Consider the following 18783-nt stretch of genomic DNA (forward strand, 5'->3'; position numbering starts at 1 on the left):
TATTCTCACACTGCTGTGAAGAAATACCTGAGACTGGGTAATTTATAAAGAAAAGAGGTTTAATAGACTTACAGTTCTGCATGGCGTAACTCAGGAAACTTACAATCATGGCAGAATACACGTCTTCATGGGGTGGCAGGAGACAGAATGAGTGCAAGCAGAGGAAATTCCAGATGCTTACAAAACTGTCGGATCTGGTGGGACTCACTCATTTTCATGAAAGCAGCATGAGGTTGACTGTCACCATGATTTAGGTGGGGACACAGAGCCAAATCATATCTGACAAGTAGGCCAAAAAATAGACGTATCATCTTGTGAAAGAGTTTCCCAAGTGCAAGACAGGCCATTCCATCACAGCACTCACGGCAGACAGGCTCACGTCTTAGATCCAACTGAAAAACTGTGAGACTTTTTAGCTGCATAAAATGGTGACCACACTGAAGATGATGATGGTAATAACGATGGTGAGGATGACGATGGTGGTGATGATGATGGAGATGTTGGTGATGATGATAACAGCTATGACAATGGTGATAATAGTGATGATGATGATGATGATGATGAGACAGTGAGAAAAATGGTGATGAGGGATACGAGAGTGTGATAATAATGTAAACACAGGCCATTTCTGTCAAAAATGTTGAATAAGAGATCTTAACACTGGATGGGAAGCAGAGGAGCCAGGTGACTTCAAAGATTTTCCACTTGTCCTATGATTCTGTGACTCTTATTTAGTTAAATAAAAACAACAAAGCTTTAACATTAGATCAATAACAGGTCAAATTCAGTAGGTATGAAATACAAAACCTTCGTCAGATCATGTATATTCTCAAGGTCTTTTATTCTTAACCTGGAATGTGGTGATAAAATATCAATCAGGCAAAATGGTGGACAGAATTAATGTGTTTTAATTTTGTTAAGTACCTTGTCACAATTCCACGCATGTGAGAGTCACTCAGTGAATGTTAATTTATCTTCTATGAGTGGTAAAAGAAGTGGCTGATGTTAATCTAGACTACAGGCAGCCAGAAAGCCAGAATGACTGGACTGGCAGTTTTAGGGACTTTTTGAGAGCCATGTTGAGTAGCTATGTCTTGTGCCTTTAGTAAACTGAATAATATGGACTATCCCTACATTGTTCTGGCAAGATGCCAGGTAAGCTTATGTTCATCTGCCCTCTTATTAAGCCTGTACTTCACTCGGCTATTAAGCCTTTCTGGATATTTTCCAAGTTTTCCAAAGTTGAATTCCAATCAGGCTGCTCACTCATTCATTCATGCAACAAATCCTTATTCATCACTTACCATGAGTTAAGCTCTGTTCAGCATAAAGTGGACGGGACCAAACCCTGATCTAGCTCTGGGGATGTGATGGAGGAGACAGGTATGTATGTTAGAATCTGAAGCTGAGACATACACAGAATTCAAGGATGGTGTGATGCACAGCCTACTGAATTCTGCCTGCGGCCACAGGTGGGAGTGGGTGTGCTTCCAGGAAGGATGAGATATATATTCAGGAGAACTGCTGAGTGAAGGGTGTAAGTGCCACAGAATAAGAGTAACAATTGTAAGAACTGTGGATTCTTTGTACAATCAATAAATCTTTAATGAAGACTTCTTATGGGGCAGTCTCTGTGTTAAGCATCCTGGATGCAGTAGGAGCAAGAGATGCACCATTTCAGCTCTCCACTGTTTCTAAGAGAGGAAGTTGAAAAGTGAAATGTGGACAGGTATGTAGGTGGGAGAGAGGATGGGTGGTTATACATGAGCAGAAGCTGATAAAATGAAGAAGTAATATAACACATGAGGAAATGAAGGTAATGAAGAAGGGCAAGGATGCAGAGAGGCAGAAGGGGAAGTGGCATCATAGGGAATCATCAGGAAGGCCTCCCCTGCTTGCCCTGGAGAAACTGTGAGCCATGACCCACACAAAGCCCCAGGCAGTTTTTTTCTGACATATACCAAAGACCCATCAGAGGTAGTTCCTTCTGGGTACTCTGCCTGCATCTGGACACAGAGATTTAAGGGTATGGGAGTGATGTTTCTCTAATCACTGATATCTGAGATCTCCAGACATCTGATGAGGTGACATATATGTGAGGGAGGGAAGGGAACTAAAGTTCTTGCAGGTGCCTATGCAGCAGGTGGTCTGCAGGGTGCTTAACTCACACCTTCCGACATTACTGTCACTCTCCTGACCCCATGGGGGTACACTGATTGGGACTCCGTGACACAGGGAAATTCTCAGTCATCCCACTTGCATTTTGGTTTGTTCACCATTTAATGTCCAGCCTGTAGTACACAGCCTCCCACATAGAAATATGTGATGATAATCAAATGATAGATGGATGGATGGAAGAGTGTCATAATGAGAATGGAGTATTCCTGTTTTTCAGATAAGAAAAGGTCAAAGAGGTTGTGTGACTAGTATGCAAACACGGATCAAGAAATCTGCAGAGGTGGAGTCAATGGAGAAATTATTCATTCATTTGAAACTCTCTATTATGGGCTTTGTTAATAGTGTTGCCCACTCTTCTGTCAGCTGGTAACAAAAAGACAGATAAGGCTGGTCACTGTCTTTAAGACACTTATCATATGGAAAAATGGATGGGCTGGCAAATGTCAGTGTCCAGATTTCAGTAATGTTCTCAGTACATAAAACGAAATTGTGTAAGTTACAAGAAGAGTCCGGGTGCAGTGGCTCACACCTGTAATCCCAGCGCTTTGGGAGGCTGAGGCAGGCAGATCATGAGGTCAGGAGATAGAGACTATCACCCAACCTGGCCAATATGGTGAAACCCCGTCTCTACTAAAATACAAAAAATTAGCCAGGGATGGTGGCACAAGCCTGTAATCCCAGCTACTTGGGAGGCTGAGGCAGGGGAATCACTTGAACCCAGGAGGTGGAGGTTGCAGTGAGCTGAGATTGCACCACTGCACTCCAGCCTGGTGACAGAGCAAGACTCCATCTCAAAAAATAAAATAAAAATAAAAATAAAATTTTGGTGGCACATACAGAAGATGATTTTGACATTTCTGTTTGAATGAATGCTTGTTCTGTTGTTAATGAGCTCCTCTTCTCTGAGAATATCCAAAGTGAGGCTAAACGATCCCTGGTCAGCCCCAGGAGAGAGGTGACCCAAGTTCAGGGTAGCCTGTTAGATTGGGTGGGCAGTTGAGAGCAGGTCCCTGCCACCCCCAGGACTCAAATGCAGTGCAAACCTGCAGACCATTTCCCCATTCCCAGTGTGGCCACTGGCATGAGGTCCTTGCACTGGTGGGTACTGAGTATCTGAGCAGACCACCTCCTGAGCACACTCAGGAACTGTATCTCCACAAATGGGCACCCGCAGCCAGAAAGAGCAGTCAGTGAGCAATCTGGGACTGGCAGAAGATTTCCAGCATCACTGTAGCACACTCTCACTTTTTCCCTTGAGCGCAAAAATGCACAGGAACCGATGGAGACTTGGTAAGTCCCTAAGTGAAGCTTAGAGTTGATGACAACTTCTGTGCACGTTATGCTAGAGAAAGAGCAAGAGTCTGAAAAGCCCTCTGAAGGTCTCCAATTTCTCTGGTCCCAGAGCCAGAAGAACACAGGGACTGAAGTCAGTTCCTCCTGTGTGGGATGCCTGCTTGCTATCTCTCCAAAAGGTGACTGTTTGGCTACAATCAAGAATACCTGAGCCACAGCTAGCATTCACTGTGTGTTTCCCATAGGTCTACTGTGGACCAGGTGCTTCAGAAACATGAGCAACGGTCCTTCAAACAAATGGAAAAGTTGATCTGCATTTCACAGAAGGAACCACAGGTTCCAAGAGGTGGGGCGTATTAGTATTTCCATGCTGCTGATAAAGACACACCTGAGACTGGGAAGAAAAAGAGGTTTATTTGGACTTAGAGTTCCACATGACTGGGGAGGCCTCAGAATCATGGTGGGAGGCCAAGGGAACTTCTTATATGGTGGCAGCAAGAGAAAATGAGGAACCCTAGCTTACTCTCAATTGGCTTCATTTGTACTAAGAATAGACCTCAGATAAAAGCAGAAACTGGGCTTATGGAGCTTGAAACTACAGTCAGAAAACATCTACACCTTTTGAGACCCTTGCTGTCAGTGACTTCGGGAAGCCAGGACATTAATTTGAAGCCCAGCTCAACTCTAAACCCTCATTCCACACATCCTTGTAAAATTCCAATTCCGTTACCTATGGGGACAGAGTTTGACTTACCCACTGGACTACAGGATTCTGGGAATCCCACCCCACTACCTTGAGTCAAAAACCAAGCATACAGTAGGTACTCAAAAAACAGTAGATGAAAGAATTCAGTTCTGACTCTGAGAACACAGATTAATGCCTCTAGCAGGCAGGAAGTGCTAACTGTGCAGCGCTTGGGTGTCTGCCACTGGGCTACGCCTTTAAATTCCGTCTCATTTACTCCTCACCATCATCACAGGAAGTAATCTCTCCTCCCATTTTAGAGATAAGACACTGAGGCTGAAGGGGATTGTGTAACCTGCCTAAGATCACCCAGCCATGAGCATAAGAGGAAGAATTTAAGCTGAGATCTACCTGACCCGACACCCTACCCACCGTGTGCTGTTATACTTACAGGTCAACTTCTGCTCCCCTTGCCCACAATTTGTCATTTCCAGGTGGAAATGGATGAATGAGACCACATCATATTCACCCTCTTGCGCTTATTTCTGCCAATGAAGCTGGAAAGTATCATTGTCAGCAGACTAGCACAAGACCAGAAAACCAAACACCGCATGTTCTCACTCATAAGTGAGAGAGTTCAACAATAAGAAACACATGGACACATCGAGGGGAACGTCACACATCAGGACCTGTCCGGGGTGGATGGGGGCATAAGGGAGGGATAGCATTAGGAGAAATACCTAATGTAAATGATGGGTTGATGGGTGCAGCAAACCACCATGGCATGTGTGCACCTATGTAACAAACCTGCACATTCGGCACATTTGTCTTAGAACTTAAAGTATAATAACAATAATAATATTTGGCTCATGTACCAGAACCTCCAATTCCCCCAAGAAAATTGTGATTAAAAAAAAAACCTGGAAGACAAGAAAGAGACATACCTGAAGCCAAAGTGAGAGCCACCCAAGAGGGGAAGGGGGTTGAAGGCAAGGAATGGTGGCTCCAGATAGATTTGGATTACACTTAATTAAGACAAGTTCTTTTTCTCTTACTCTGTCTTTTTTTTTTTTCTTTTGTCATGGCTGCACTATTGGCTTGTGCTGTCTAAAGAGAAAATAGTTAATTGGTTTATTTAGCCAACTATAGATGTATTCAGTATTATTCTTCATTGTGTGAATTAAATTAAATAGTTTATTTACCCCCATGCAATCCATTTAGTTCATTTAATTTAATTTCATAGTTATAATATGGGGAACAAACTAACTAGATTTCTCCCTTTGGGATGGAAATGGGCAAATATTTTGGTTCTGAATTAACAAGCAGCAAAGCTGATATTTATAATAAATCATCCATTGTTAGCCATCCTGATAATTATTCCGTGAATGGTCTAAAACAGACATGGGCATGTAATAGACACATTGTTGGCTTTTACTGCAGTTTAGTTCTTTGTGTTAATGAACAATCTAAACTGGAAACTCAGAGATGATTCCAGAGCAAATAGGTTTGTTTCACAGACATGAATTGAAAACCTACTATGCGCCTGGCAAGGTGAAAGAGCCACAGATGCAGCACACCAACCCCTGCCCAAAATACGTCTGCGTCTCCTGTCTCCAATAGGAAGATGTCCCAGTCCCTGCAGGACCTCCCATGACCTGGCCCCACTGGCTTCCCACTCTCAGCTCCTGCCCCTTCCTCCCTACTGCCCAGTTGCTATAAGCTTTTGCAATGCTAAACCACGTGTAGTTGTACAAACATGCCAAGCTGCACAGTGATTGTAGGTCTTTGCCTCCTCTTTCCCTTCTCCCTCCTTCTTCCTACTCTCCCTGGTGAACTCTGACTCATTATTCAAGAGTCTGGTATCCTGCTCTGGGCAGGCTGCCCTAAAACATCACTGGTAGAGTTGATACCAGCCTCCGTCACAGAGTCCGTTAAGCAGGGCAAGCATCACACCCTAATGCGAGTGACCTTATTGGCCACACTAAGTGTGTGGCTTTGGCCATCCGCTGATCAGGGAATGAGTCTGTCCCTACCTCCTGCTCTCTCACCTGCAACTCTCACAGCCCTGAAATAGGGCTGATAATAATACCTTCCTCATATCGTTGTTTGTTTTGAGAATTAATTGAGGGTACAGTGTGTGAAGGACTAAATGGCAATGTGTGTAATAGTAAACCTCCAATAAATATTAATTATCACTATCTGTTTATACATCACACTGAGTTGCTGGAGAATCAAGACTTTGTCTTTTTTTTTTTTTTTTTTTTTATCTCGGGATTCCTGTTGAATAGCACAATGCTTTGAACAGATTTTTTTCTGCCATCAATGCATATTTCATGATTTATGGAGATGGTTAGAGAATTTCAGATGACAACTAAGGTGCAGCCAGGCAATGGAAAAGGGGAGGAGGAAAAGAAGAAAAGCTTTGTGATTTGAGGAGCACCAAAAATTGCAGAAAAGAGCTCCTTGACTTTTGGTAGATTCTGGAACCTCTTAGGGGGGTTTCTGGCCAGGAATTAGAAAAAAACGGTTTGATTGGGGGAGCATGGGGAAAACCTGCTGCCTGTAACCTATATCAGTCAGGAAGCTTTTGAGCAGATATACAAATTCCCACTGGAAAAAAAAAAGGTGCAAATCCCTGGAGTGACACAGTCTTTTAATCCCTCATCACCTCATACTCTCCCGAGCAGTCCTCTTCAGGAAAACAGGCAGAATCCTGAGACAGAGTCTAGGAGATGTTTTCTTTGAATGAGGGGAGTAGATCCGGAAAGAAAAGAAATCCAAAGCCTGACAGCTCTGTGTCTGCATCTCAGCTCTGTCTGTTCTGAGGTGTGTCATCTGGGGCTGTTCGCCACCTCCCCTGGGCTAAAGATCCCTCACCTGCAAAACGCGGAGGACAGCAGGAATGTGAAGGTGAGAACGAGTGGATGGTGGGAAAGGGTCCGGGAGGGAAGAGGTAAGTAAGCAGAAATGGCCAGGGTCGGGGGTGTCGTTCTTCCACCCCGGCCCTGCACACACGGTGCTGCAATACTGGCTCTCCGGGCATCACACTTAGAGCTGCATATCAATTAGTCACAGGCCTTAAAGCTGAATGTAATTAATTCTATAATGCACTGCTGTTCCTGCTACATTCCTGTAAAATCGCATCATGAAATTGGGGCATGATGAAGGATTTCTGACAAAGGGAAGGCAGATCTGAGTCAACCCTCCATGTGTCCTTCACGTCAGGGTGGGATCCAGGACTGCTGAGCCAAGTGTGGGCCTGTGGGTGTCCTGCTGTGTGCACGAGGAAACAGGGCATCCTCAGCCGCACCCCCACCCCCCACCGTTCCAAGAGCACACACACAAGAGAGAGAAAAAGAAATGGTAACAGGCTGCTGAGTGCCTAATGACTTGTCCCATTCACTGAAGTCCCATCCGATTACTTTTGCCCACAGATTTGGGAAATGTAACTTTAATAACTTTTGTATTGTGATAAAATATGCATAGGACAAATTTACCATTTTAGTTATTTTTAAACGCACAATTCAGTGGTCTTAAGGATACTCACAACGGTGTACAGCCATCACTATTACCCATCTCCAGAACTTTCTTATCCCAGACTGAAACTCCATGCCTATGAAATACTGAGTCCCCATGTCCCCCTTCCCCAGCCCCTAGAAACCACTGTTCTGCTTTCTGTTTCTGTGAATTTGATTACACTAGGTACTGCGTGTAAGTAGAATCACATAGTATTTTCCTTCTTGTGGCTGGCTTGTTTCACTTAGCTTGATGTCCTGAAGGTTCATTGATAAATTGTAACATATGTCAGAATTCTCTTCCTTTTTAAAGGCTGAATAATATTCCATTGAATACATATGTCACATTTTGTTTATTCACTCTTCTAGAAACAGATATTTAGGTGCTTCTACATTTTGGCTACTATGAATAATATTTCTATGAACACAGGTGTACAAATAGGTGTTTGAGTTGCTATCTTCAATTTTTTGGATATATAGACCCAATAGTAGGATTTCTGGATCATATGGTAATTCTGTGTTTAATTTTTTTTTTTTTTTTTTTTTTTTGAGACAGACTCTTGCTCTTTCAGCCAGGCTGGAGTGCAGTGGCATAATCTTGGGTCACTGCAACCACCATCTCTCAGGCCCAAGCAATTCTCCTGCCTCAGCCTCCCAAGTAGCTGGGATTACAGGCGTACGCCACCATGCCCAGCTAATTTTTGTATTTTTAGTAGAGATGAGGTTTCACCATGTTGGCCAGGCTGATCTCAAACTCCTAACCTTAGGTAATCCGCCCTCCTCGGCCTCCAAAAGTGCTGGGATAACAGGCGTGAGCCACCGCGCCTGGCCCCATATTTAGTTTGTTGAGGAACGTCCTCCATACTGTTTTCCGCTGGCAACGGATCCAGTTTATATTCCCATCAGCAATGGCAAGGGCTCCACTTTCCTCACATCCTTAAAACACTTGCTATTTTCTGTTTGTTGGGAGGAAATATCACTTCTACGTGAGGCACATCGCTCCTTCCAACAATGTAGAGGTTATGTCAGTAAGAAGTGGTCAGTGGGTCCTGGGAGGAAATAATGTTTTTCTTTTTTTAGTACCTAATAATATAATTCCCAAAGCATAGAAAACAAGAGCTTGACAAAACCACCAGAAAAAAAAAGGGACTAACCCCAGTACAGCAAGGATCTCTAAGACGCTTGGTCCAGAAAATGGTAACACAGTCATAACACAAGTGCAAGAGATGATAGGACTGGGTATCACCATTGAGATGCTGGTGAACAGCACACATGCCAGGATGTGAAGGTGGTGTAACTGACACGTGAATGTGTGCACCCAATAGGGAACATATGCTCCTTTCAAGTGTGCATGGACGATTTATAAAAGTTGATCCTGTACTAAGTCAAATCCTCCTCCGTCCTCCCAAAACGGATATCACGCAAACCATGGTCATAGTACAACCAAAAATCAACAACAACGAAATAACCAAAAAGCAAGAAAACACCTATTGGGTGAGAAAATGCTGCACCTTCAAGCCCTCGACCAGGATAGAGGGTGGGAGGCAACTAGGACTCCAACAGCAGCCTGTGCCCACCACACCATCTGTCTCAAGTCAGCTTTCATTCCCCGACCACCTCTGGGTTTATATTTGGGGTTAGTTCTTGTTTTTGTAAATGACAAAGAGGATGTGCATCTAAAACTTCCGGGGGGGGGGAGGTAAATCTTTTTTTTCTTTTAGCTTTTAAGTTTATTTTTTAATTTTTATTTTTTGTGGGTACATAGTAAGTATATATATTTATGGAATACTTAAGATGTTTTGAAAGAGGCATGCAACGTGAAATAAGCACATCATGGAGAATGCAGTATCCACCCCATCAAGCATTGATCCTTTGTGTTATAAACAATTCAATTACCCTCTTTAGTTATTCTTAAATGTACTATTAAGTTATTTGGGACTGCAGTCACCCTGTTATGCTATGAAACAGTAGGTCTTATTCGTTCTAACTACTTTTTGTACCCCCTTACCATCCCTATCTCATCCCCAACCCCCTACTACCCCTCCCAGCCTCTGGTAACCATCCTTCTACTCTCTATGTCCATCAGTTCAATTGTTTTGAGTTTTAGATCCCACAAATAATTGGGAGAGTGTGATGTGTATTTTTCTGTACCTGGCTTTTTTCACTTAATGATTTCCAGTCCATTCATGTTGTTGCAAATGACAGGATCTCATTCATTTTTTATGGCTGAATAGTACTCCATTGTGTATACGTACCACGTTTTCTTTATCCATACATCTGTTGACGAACACTTAGATTGTTTCCAAATTTTAGCTACTGTAAGCAATGCTACAACAATCATGGGAGTGTGGATATCTGTTCCATCTACTGATTTTCTTTTTGGGGATTTATATCCAGGAGCAGGATTGGTGGGTCATATGGTAGCTCTATTTTACTAGTTTACACTCTCACCGATTTTACTAATTTACATTCCCACCAAGAATGTACGAGGATTCCCTTTTCTCCACATCTGCACCAGCATTTGTTATTGCCTGTCTTTTGGATATAAACCATTTTATCTGGGGTGAGGTGATATCTCATTGTAGTTTTGTTTTGCTTTGCTTTTCTCTGATGATCAATGAATCGAGCACCTTTTCACATGCCTGTTTTCCATTTATATGTTTTCTTTTGAGAAATATCTATTCAAAGCTTTTGCCCATTTTTTGATCAGATCATTAGATTTTTTTTCCTACAGAGTTGTTTGAGCTCCTTATATATTCTAGTGATTAACCTCTTGCCAGATGAGTAGTTTGCAAAGATTTTCTTCCATTCTGTAGGTTTTCTCTTCACTTTGTTGATTGTTCCTTTGCTGAGCAGAAGCCTTTTAACTTGATGTGATCCCATTTGTCCATTTTTGCTTTGGTTACCTGTGCTTGTGGGGTATTGCTCAAGAAATCTTTGCCCAGTCCAATGTCCTGGAGATTTTCCCTAATGTTTAGAGAACCTAGAAACAAATCCACACACTTACAGTGAACTCATTTTTGACAATGGTGCCAAGAACATACATTGGAGAAAAGAAAGCCAATTACTCTCTCCTGGGTTCATATTTGTTTTTGCTAAAGTATATCCTTCAGGACCGGCAATTTTCTAGTTAAGGGCTAGATAATAAATAGTGTACATTTTGCTGACCATTTGGGGTCTGTCACAACTTCTCAGCTCTGCCCTTGTAACATGAAAGTAGCCACAGGCAACAGGGAAGCCAGAGGGCAGGCTTATGAGCCAATAGAACTTTACTTACGGACACCAAAATTTGAATTTTATATAACTTTCATTTGTCAGAAAATGTTAATTGTTATTTGATTTCCTTTCAATCATTAAAAAATTTAAATCCGTTTTTAACCCACAGGCCATACAAAAACAGGTGGTGACTGGATTTGGCCCGTTTGACAGCGGCTCTACCAGAAAGGGTCTGTGGTCAACAGGCCGGTTTGCCTATGTCTTTAAATTTCTTTATTTTATATTGCACATATTCTTGAAAACTACCTGGAACTGGTAAAGTATTTATGACAGAAAACTGTTTTCTCTTTGAATATATTACTTAATTAGTCTCCTGGCATCTAATGTTCATTTTCCTTCCTTTGCAGAAAACGTGTGTGTGTGTGTGTGTGTGTGTGTGTGTGTGTGTGTGTGTGTGTGTTTTAATCTTCTCTCACAGCTTGTGGGATTTTCTTTTTACTCTTTTTGTTTGGAGGTTTTTCTAGATGATGTCAGTTAGTTCTTGGAATATCCACACAGCACATTTGTAGGGGTCTCTTGTGCTTTCTTCTATTCATTTGCTTTTCCTACCACTAAACTTGTGTCACAGGGCTACCTGTCTTCTATGTCCCCTACCTTTTCTAGTGTGTTTTCTCTTTGTACTGCTATGGTCTTGAAGATTTCATCTGTTCAGCACGTCTTTTAAGGTGCTTTTGTGATTTTCAAAAATGTATTGGTACATGTGGAATTTATCATTGCTTCCCCAAACTTCTTGTTATTATTTCAAGATTTCTTTCCCTCCAGAGCCTTCTTTCCTCTGGTCATGGCTGCTTCCTCTCCTTTCTTTCAGGATATTAAAAACTGTTTCACATTTCTTTTCAGATTCCCTAAGTTCTCTTGTTTTTGCAGGGTATGTGTTCCTCTGTTCTGTGTTTTTGTCTCACGTGGGCTCTGTCTTCCTCCAGGGTTGTGTGATTCTTGGTTGTGAGGTCGTCACCACCTTGAGTGATTTCTTGTCTTTGAATTCCAGCAACCCCCAAGATGCATTATTACAGTTCTATACATGGGCTCTGCCCCTGTCTCAGTTCAATCCCAATGCCACATGATGGACTTATTTCCAGACAGCTCCTACTCTTATGGTGGTTCCAGACCGTGCCCCCATGCAGAAGGCCCATCTCAAGTTCCAAGACCAGGGCTTCAGCCACACCACTGGGTAGACAGACACAGAGCAGTGCAGACTCTAGAAATGGGTGGGGGTAGATTTCCAGTCCCCACTGCAGGTTTGCAGTCCTTTGCCACACCTAGATTGCCAGATGTGGTCCCCAGGCCCTCCTAGGACCCAAAACCCTCAGCCCAGCCTTGTGCATCGCTCTGAGCTCTTTTCCCAGCACCTGCTTGCACCCCAGTGATTCAGCCCCTAGTAACCACCCCAAGCACCCTCCTTTTCAGGAAATATTTCTTTTTCTGGCATCTGTAGATTGCCCATTCTTGTTTGGGGGCATTGCTGTGTATTTAGTATGGCTTATCAATATCATTCCCCTCCTTCTTATGTGTTCAGAGAAGTGGGGAAAAGTTGTAGTATTTATTGGGTGCATCATCTTAAACTACAATTCTCACTGCTTTGTGAATACAATGGAATAATCATATCCATCTCTCATGATGGCTTTAAGAACCATATGAGATAAATGCTTTGGAATCCATAAAGTGTCTAAAATATGACACAGAGTCATTATTCCTTTTTACATTGCAGCAAACCCCCACAGATTCAATGTTAATGAGAGAAATTAAGATTAACTGAGGGCAACACAGATTTCCATGAATACCAGGGCTGTTAGATGCTCCATGATAGTACTTTCTAGAGTAAAATAACTTTAGAAAAAGCAGCAAACGGTAACAAACACCCTCATGGAGATTCCGATTACATATCCATGCATTGCAGGATGCAGGAGGTGCTGCTATAAAGGCACTAACCTTACTCTGTGTAGTCGTATTTCCAAAACACATTGATCGTGAAAGCCTCTTTAGTACAGTGACTAATGCTGGGCAAGAGCAAATCGGGGACTTATTGAAGAGTCCTGATTTTCTGAAAGACTGAATTTCAGAAGAGCTCTAAATGGGGCTTTACTAGGGCACAATACCAGCAATAGACCTCACTCAAAGACAGTCCCAAAATATCATATAAGTGGTATACTGAAATAATCGCAATCTGAAATATTAGGGTAGTTCAAAAGTGATTGCGGTTTATGCCATGGCATTTTAATGGCAAAAACCACAATCATTTTTGCACTAACATAATAGCTTACTTTATTTAATAATGCATTGTAAATAAGAACTTGTTTTACATTTAGGAATGGCCTAAAGAATCCATAAGTTGAAAGCCTACTGTGGGAACGCCTATTGAGATTAGGGCCCTAAAATGAGCTAAGTAGAATGAGCACATATTATAGATGTGAGTGTGAATGTTAATTCCAACTTCACTTAGCCTTCGTGTTATCTTCCATAAAAGGAGAATGATGCCAACCACAATGACATAAATATTTGACCACTGAACAAATAAATACACATTTCCCTTTGCTGTAGCCACAGCACCCACCCCAGTGTAAAGAGGCTATTGAATGTGGCCGAAGGGCCATGGGTCATGCCTATAATCCCAGCACTTTGGGAGGCTGAGGCAGGAGGATCCGTTAAGCTCGGGAGTTGGAGATCAGCCTGGGCAACAGGGCAAAATGCTTTCTCTAAGAAAATATTCAAAAATTAGCCTGGCGTGGTGGCACACACCTGTAATCCCAGATAGTCGGGAGGCTGAGGTGGGAGGACTGCTTGAGTCCAAGAGGCAGAGGTTGCAATGAGCCAAGATTGTGCCACTATACTCCAACCTGGGTGACAGAGCCAGACACTGTATCTAATATTGATAATAATAACTTTATTTAGAAAGAGTCAGCTGGGTGTGGTGGCTCATGCCTGTAATCCTAGCACTTTGGGAAGCAGGTAGATCACGTCAGGCCAAGAATTCGAGACCAGGCTGGCCAATATAGCGAAACCCCATCTCTACTAAAAGTGCCAAAGAAACCGCTGCGCATGGTGGTGCATGCCTGTAATCCCAGCTACTTGGGAGGCTGACACACAAAACTAAGTGAAACCCGGGCCAGAGGTTGCAGTGAGCCAAAACCATACCTCTGCAGTCCAGCCTGGGTGACAGAGTGAGACTCTGTTTCAAAAAAAAAAAAAAAGCCAAAATAAAAGGGGTCTATGGAATGAGGACTGTAGGCATTATCCTGCAAAGTTATAACTATCAGTGATAAAAGAAATGCTGTTCCTAAACCCATATTATGCCTTAAATCATACTAAGAATTCTAGCTGTTCTACCACAGACTTTTATAGCTAGAAGTTATCTCACGGGTCACTTAATTAAAGCCCCTAAATTTTGGGTAAAGTGACTGAAGTTCAGAGACAACCTGGGACTTGTTAGAGGTGGTGACAGGTGACAATGAGAACCTCATCGTGCTGGCTCCTCATCTAATGATTTTGCAGGACCCCACAATGCCTTTCTTTGGGTGAAACACAAGTTTATTCGAGTTCAGGCAAGAAAACTAGGGTTTAAAAAAGGCAAGAGTTTCAAAAATTTTTATGTCCTTGAGCAGATCTTAAAACACAAAAGCGCGTGAATCATATTCTACCTTTATTTACATCACCTTGCTTCTTCCAGTTTCTACAAATAGTTGAGAGTTCTGTAGTATTGAGAATGGTCAGCAAAGACAGCAAACTTTTGCTCCATATCGAATGCTGCTGCCTCTTAACTAGGTGTCTGTCTGGAAGGCGGGGCCCGGAGTTGCCCGCGCTGGTCCCAAAGAGGAGCATGAGCTCAGGGTTTGTTTCCGTCACCTGGAAGGCAATCGTCAGAGCCTGCCATGTGTGCATGTGGATGTCTCTGTGTATTTTGAGAACACTTTTAAAAGGGAAGCAGCCAAAGTATTTTTATTGCTCAGCAGGCACTGTTTCATGTTGGAGTGTTGGAAAGAAACAGAAGAGAAAGAAAAGAGAGGGAGGAGAAGATTTAAGACCAGCGCACAGATTGAAATGGTTAATGCGTTCTCGGGCTGGAGAACAAGCGCTCTGAGTACTGAAGACTCCTCCCATCTCCACGTCTCCAAATGTCCCCACGTAAATTCCAGGATCCACACATCAGAGGCGCCTGCCACCGAGCTGGGCGTGAACTCTGAAGACCAGGTAGGGCTCAAATGCAAGAGGGAACTGGGAAGGGCATTTCAACCAAGGTGGGGTGAGAGCAAAGCCATGTGACATGTGGGGTGGGATGTGGAAAGTCACAAGGAATGAGGTTGGAAAGAAACTGGGCCTCAGCTGCAGACAGAGTCTAAGCAGGCTCTGGGGTGTGGACACTCCCCATGGACAAAACAGTTATGATGAAATTTCATATTGTGAATAGCTCTGTGTAGCTCAGAGTGTATTTTCACACCTCAAAGTCATCAGGTCCCCAACTAACCTCCTGGTTTTGCCCTGTTACTCTATTGCACAGAGGAAGAGACTGAGGGTCAAGAGGGCCATACAGCTAATAAGTATGAGAGTCGGGATTTGAATCCAGATCTTCTTAGACTTCCTCCAAGGTGCGTTTTTTGCACACAGGGTGGTTTAAAGATTTTTAAACAGTGCAGAGACAGGATGTGAGACCTTGAGTGGGGTCGGGGTGAAACCTTGGGGCTGGGCGAGAAGGTCAGTGTGAAGAACAGTCTAGAGCAGGCATCTGCAAACAGTGTCTGCAAACAGTGTCTGCAAAGGGCTTTGCGGTCGTTGTTGCATATTCTTCTTTATTTTTGTCATGTGGTTGGATTTAACAACTCTTTAGAAACATAGAAATATTCTTAGCTTGAGGGCTATGAAAATAGTCTAAGGGCTGGATTTGACCACTGGCTGTCATGTGCTGCCTGGTTATGGGGAGCCATTCAGAAGGCTGCCAAATTACCCTATGTGGGGAGCAGGGAGGGCCCAGGCTGAGATGGAGAAGGAAGATGGAGAGCCCATGATGCGAGGAAGCTGCACAAGCTAGGGCCTGGTGGGGAGATGCAGCGGGTGAGGGGCCCCTGGAGGAGCTGCTCCCTCCACAGTGCCCACAACAGGCTGGGGGGCCCAGCCCAACACTAGCTCCTCACTGAGCACCCCCTCCACGCCTTTCTTGGAGGCAAGGCCCATGACCAGATGTGGGAGCCACTTAATCAATTGCTTCCAGTAGGATTGGGTACATCGGAAAGAGCCTAGGGCAAGGCTGAAGGCCGTGAGAGATGCTGCCAGGCCACACAAGCAGGGGACAAAGCTGATGCTCACACTTTTGCCAGTGGACCACCTTAGTGAAGGGAAATGTCCAGTCAAGTTCACAGCACCTGCAGAGCCTAAGACATAACAAGCTGCATGCCCTGACACTCACCAAGGCCAGAGGCTGTGGTAAGTATTTCCCATGCATTGCATTGCTTATTAAAATTTCACTGTATTGCCATGTAGGGCTAACTCTAACTATGGCTTAGAAAGGCAACAACTGTGGTAGAAAGTGACAGTGACTTGCCAACTCTGCTGTCGCACAGCCATTTCCCAGGAGTGGAGGCTTGGACAACTGGCTTACTCCACCCAGCCTCTGTTTCCACCCCTATAAAAATCAAGACTTAATCGCAAAGCAAGGGAAAGGGGAAGAGTCAGCCAAACACCCCAACCAGCGCCTGACACCATGATTGACATTTGCGGGGATGTTATTGGGGTTCTTGCCCCACGTCACACAGCTAGTAAGAAGCAGAGCCACGACCTGAATCCTGATAAATCACTGATTGATCATAGAAAAAAAAATGGACAATTCTATGTTTCTAGATTTCCTCTATGGAAAATGAAGCTGCATGTCCTTTCAATCTTCAAGAGGATAATATGAGACAAGCATTTGATAGAGCAATTTACCATCACCAGGAGTGCTTCCGCCTGGTTCAGAGATGACAGTAGCACATACCTGGGGGCAGGACTGAGGTCACTGTCAGACAGGAGCTGGCCCCTACGGGTACTGGAGGTGAAGTGCATTTGGCAGAGAGGGAGGCGGGGAGGGCGGTGAACAGCCGTGAGAGCCTTCCCTGTATCCAGCACCTTGGCACATTTCAATCCCTTCCAGGTGAGTGTTCTACCTGTTTCTGTACAGAAGAGAAATCAGAATGCCAGAGGAAGTGAAGAACTTCTCCAGGGTCAAATGATATCTGCTTTGACCATCTCGGCATTTTGTGCTAAACCAAGATTTAAGCAGCTGTTCAAAGGAACAGTAGAAAAGATGTCACAGACATAACTATTCTTGAAAGCAAGTCAGATTTCATAGAGAGAAAGGCTGGTCTTTTACATTTGCCTCCTCAAGACCCATAACTTTGGGGAGGGGGGTATTATTGTCAGTGAGGCTTATGCATGTGTCAGAGGAATGCCCAAGCAGAGGAATCTAAGTGGCAGACCCCCCGAGGATAGGAAGGAAGAAGGACGCTCATGCAGACACATCCAGAAAACCCTTCACATTTCGTGAAATACGTGTTTGTTGAGTTATCATGAGACAGCTGGAAGTCCAAACCATGCAGTAATAACAGAGAATCTGAAGGTGCAGAAGGTTCCCAGGACATTCTGAGAGCTCACGCCGGGTGCAGGCTTTCCCTCCTGCAGCACCCCTAAGTCCAGAGAAGTTATAAACACTGTCCTGTGGGCCAAGCACTCATGGCAACAGCTCTCTGAGTTTGCTGTGCTTACATGCACTTGTGGAACTTGTTAAAAACATAAAATTCCAGACCTCACCTCCCAGGAATTGCCCAACTTTGCCTTTTTCTAAGGCTCGCTGCCCAAGTGATTTGGGGCACATGTGAAGAGGCATTGTCTTGGGGCTCCATTGCATCCTAGAGCTCGTTAAACAATCCCAAGTGCCTAAGGAACTCCTAAGAAAGAGTGGGGATGATGTGAAAGTATAGAACGAAGGGATGTATCAAGGGTAGGAAGTCAAGGAAGCATCGAGGAGAAGGTCTCATTTCTACCAGGAATTGGGAACAGTTAAGGGAGGGTCTTCCAGGCAGCAGGGAGTCTGGTCTAGTACAGGTTTGGAGGCCAAGGAGATCACAGTATGTTAGAGAACCTGAAAGAACATAAAGTCGTTCAGGTGTGATGGCTCACACCTATAATCTCAGCACTTTGGGAGGCCGAGGCAGGTAGATCACCTGAGGTCGAGAGTTCAAGACCAGCCTGGCAACATGGCAAAACCATGTCTCTACCAAAAATACAAAAATTAGCTGGGTGTGGTGACTGGCACCTGTAATCCCAGCTACTCAGGAGGCTGAGGAAGGGAGAATTGCTTGAACCCTGGAGACGGAAGTTGCATTGAGCTGAGATCACACCACTGTAATCCAGCCTGGGCAACAGAGCAAAACTCCATCTCCAAAAAAATAAAAAAGTAAAGTCTAGTAAGGAAAGGGCAGGAAGGGAAGCTGGAGACATACCAGGGATGGAGGCAGGGCTCTGAGTGGGAGGCACCTTGGAAGCCGGTTAAGACATTGGATTCTATGCCAAAGTCCGTGGGGAGCCACAGAAGTTTTAAGCAGAGGGATCACATGAGCAGGCTTGTGTGTTTAGTTATTCTCTGTACTTTGTGGGATGTTGCTGGGGAAATGCATCATTCCAGTGAAAGGCTGCTTGCTAGTCACCTGGGTGACAGATGAGAGTGGTTTTAAATAGGATGGGGCAGTAGAAACAGACAGAAAAAACAGACATGGAGGGTAGCTAGGAAGTAAAGTCCACAGGACATGGGAGAGGCTTGTATGCAGGAGAGGAAGGCATCAACGTGGCCTCTCAGATATTTAACCTGGGCCACAG

At 43.9% G+C, this 18783-nt stretch overlaps 1 pseudogene across 1 annotated transcript; it reads left to right on the forward strand.

The window, feature by feature from the left end:
* The first annotated feature begins 6827 nt into the window (after nt 1-6827).
* On the forward strand, nt 6828-17348 carry LOC144577571 (testis-specific protein LINC02914-like; annotated as a pseudogene). The gene is made up of 4 exons (XR_013521746.1): nt 6828-7066; nt 14895-15132; nt 16151-16359; nt 17063-17348. The product of XR_013521746.1 is annotated as a testis-specific protein LINC02914-like (transcript).
* Nucleotides 17349-18783: the final 1435 nt, after the last annotated feature.

This window comes from Callithrix jacchus, chromosome 8 (genome assembly GCF_049354715.1).
Source record: "Callithrix jacchus isolate 240 chromosome 8, calJac240_pri, whole genome shotgun sequence".
Classification (NCBI taxonomy): domain Eukaryota; kingdom Metazoa; phylum Chordata; class Mammalia; order Primates; family Cebidae; genus Callithrix; species Callithrix jacchus.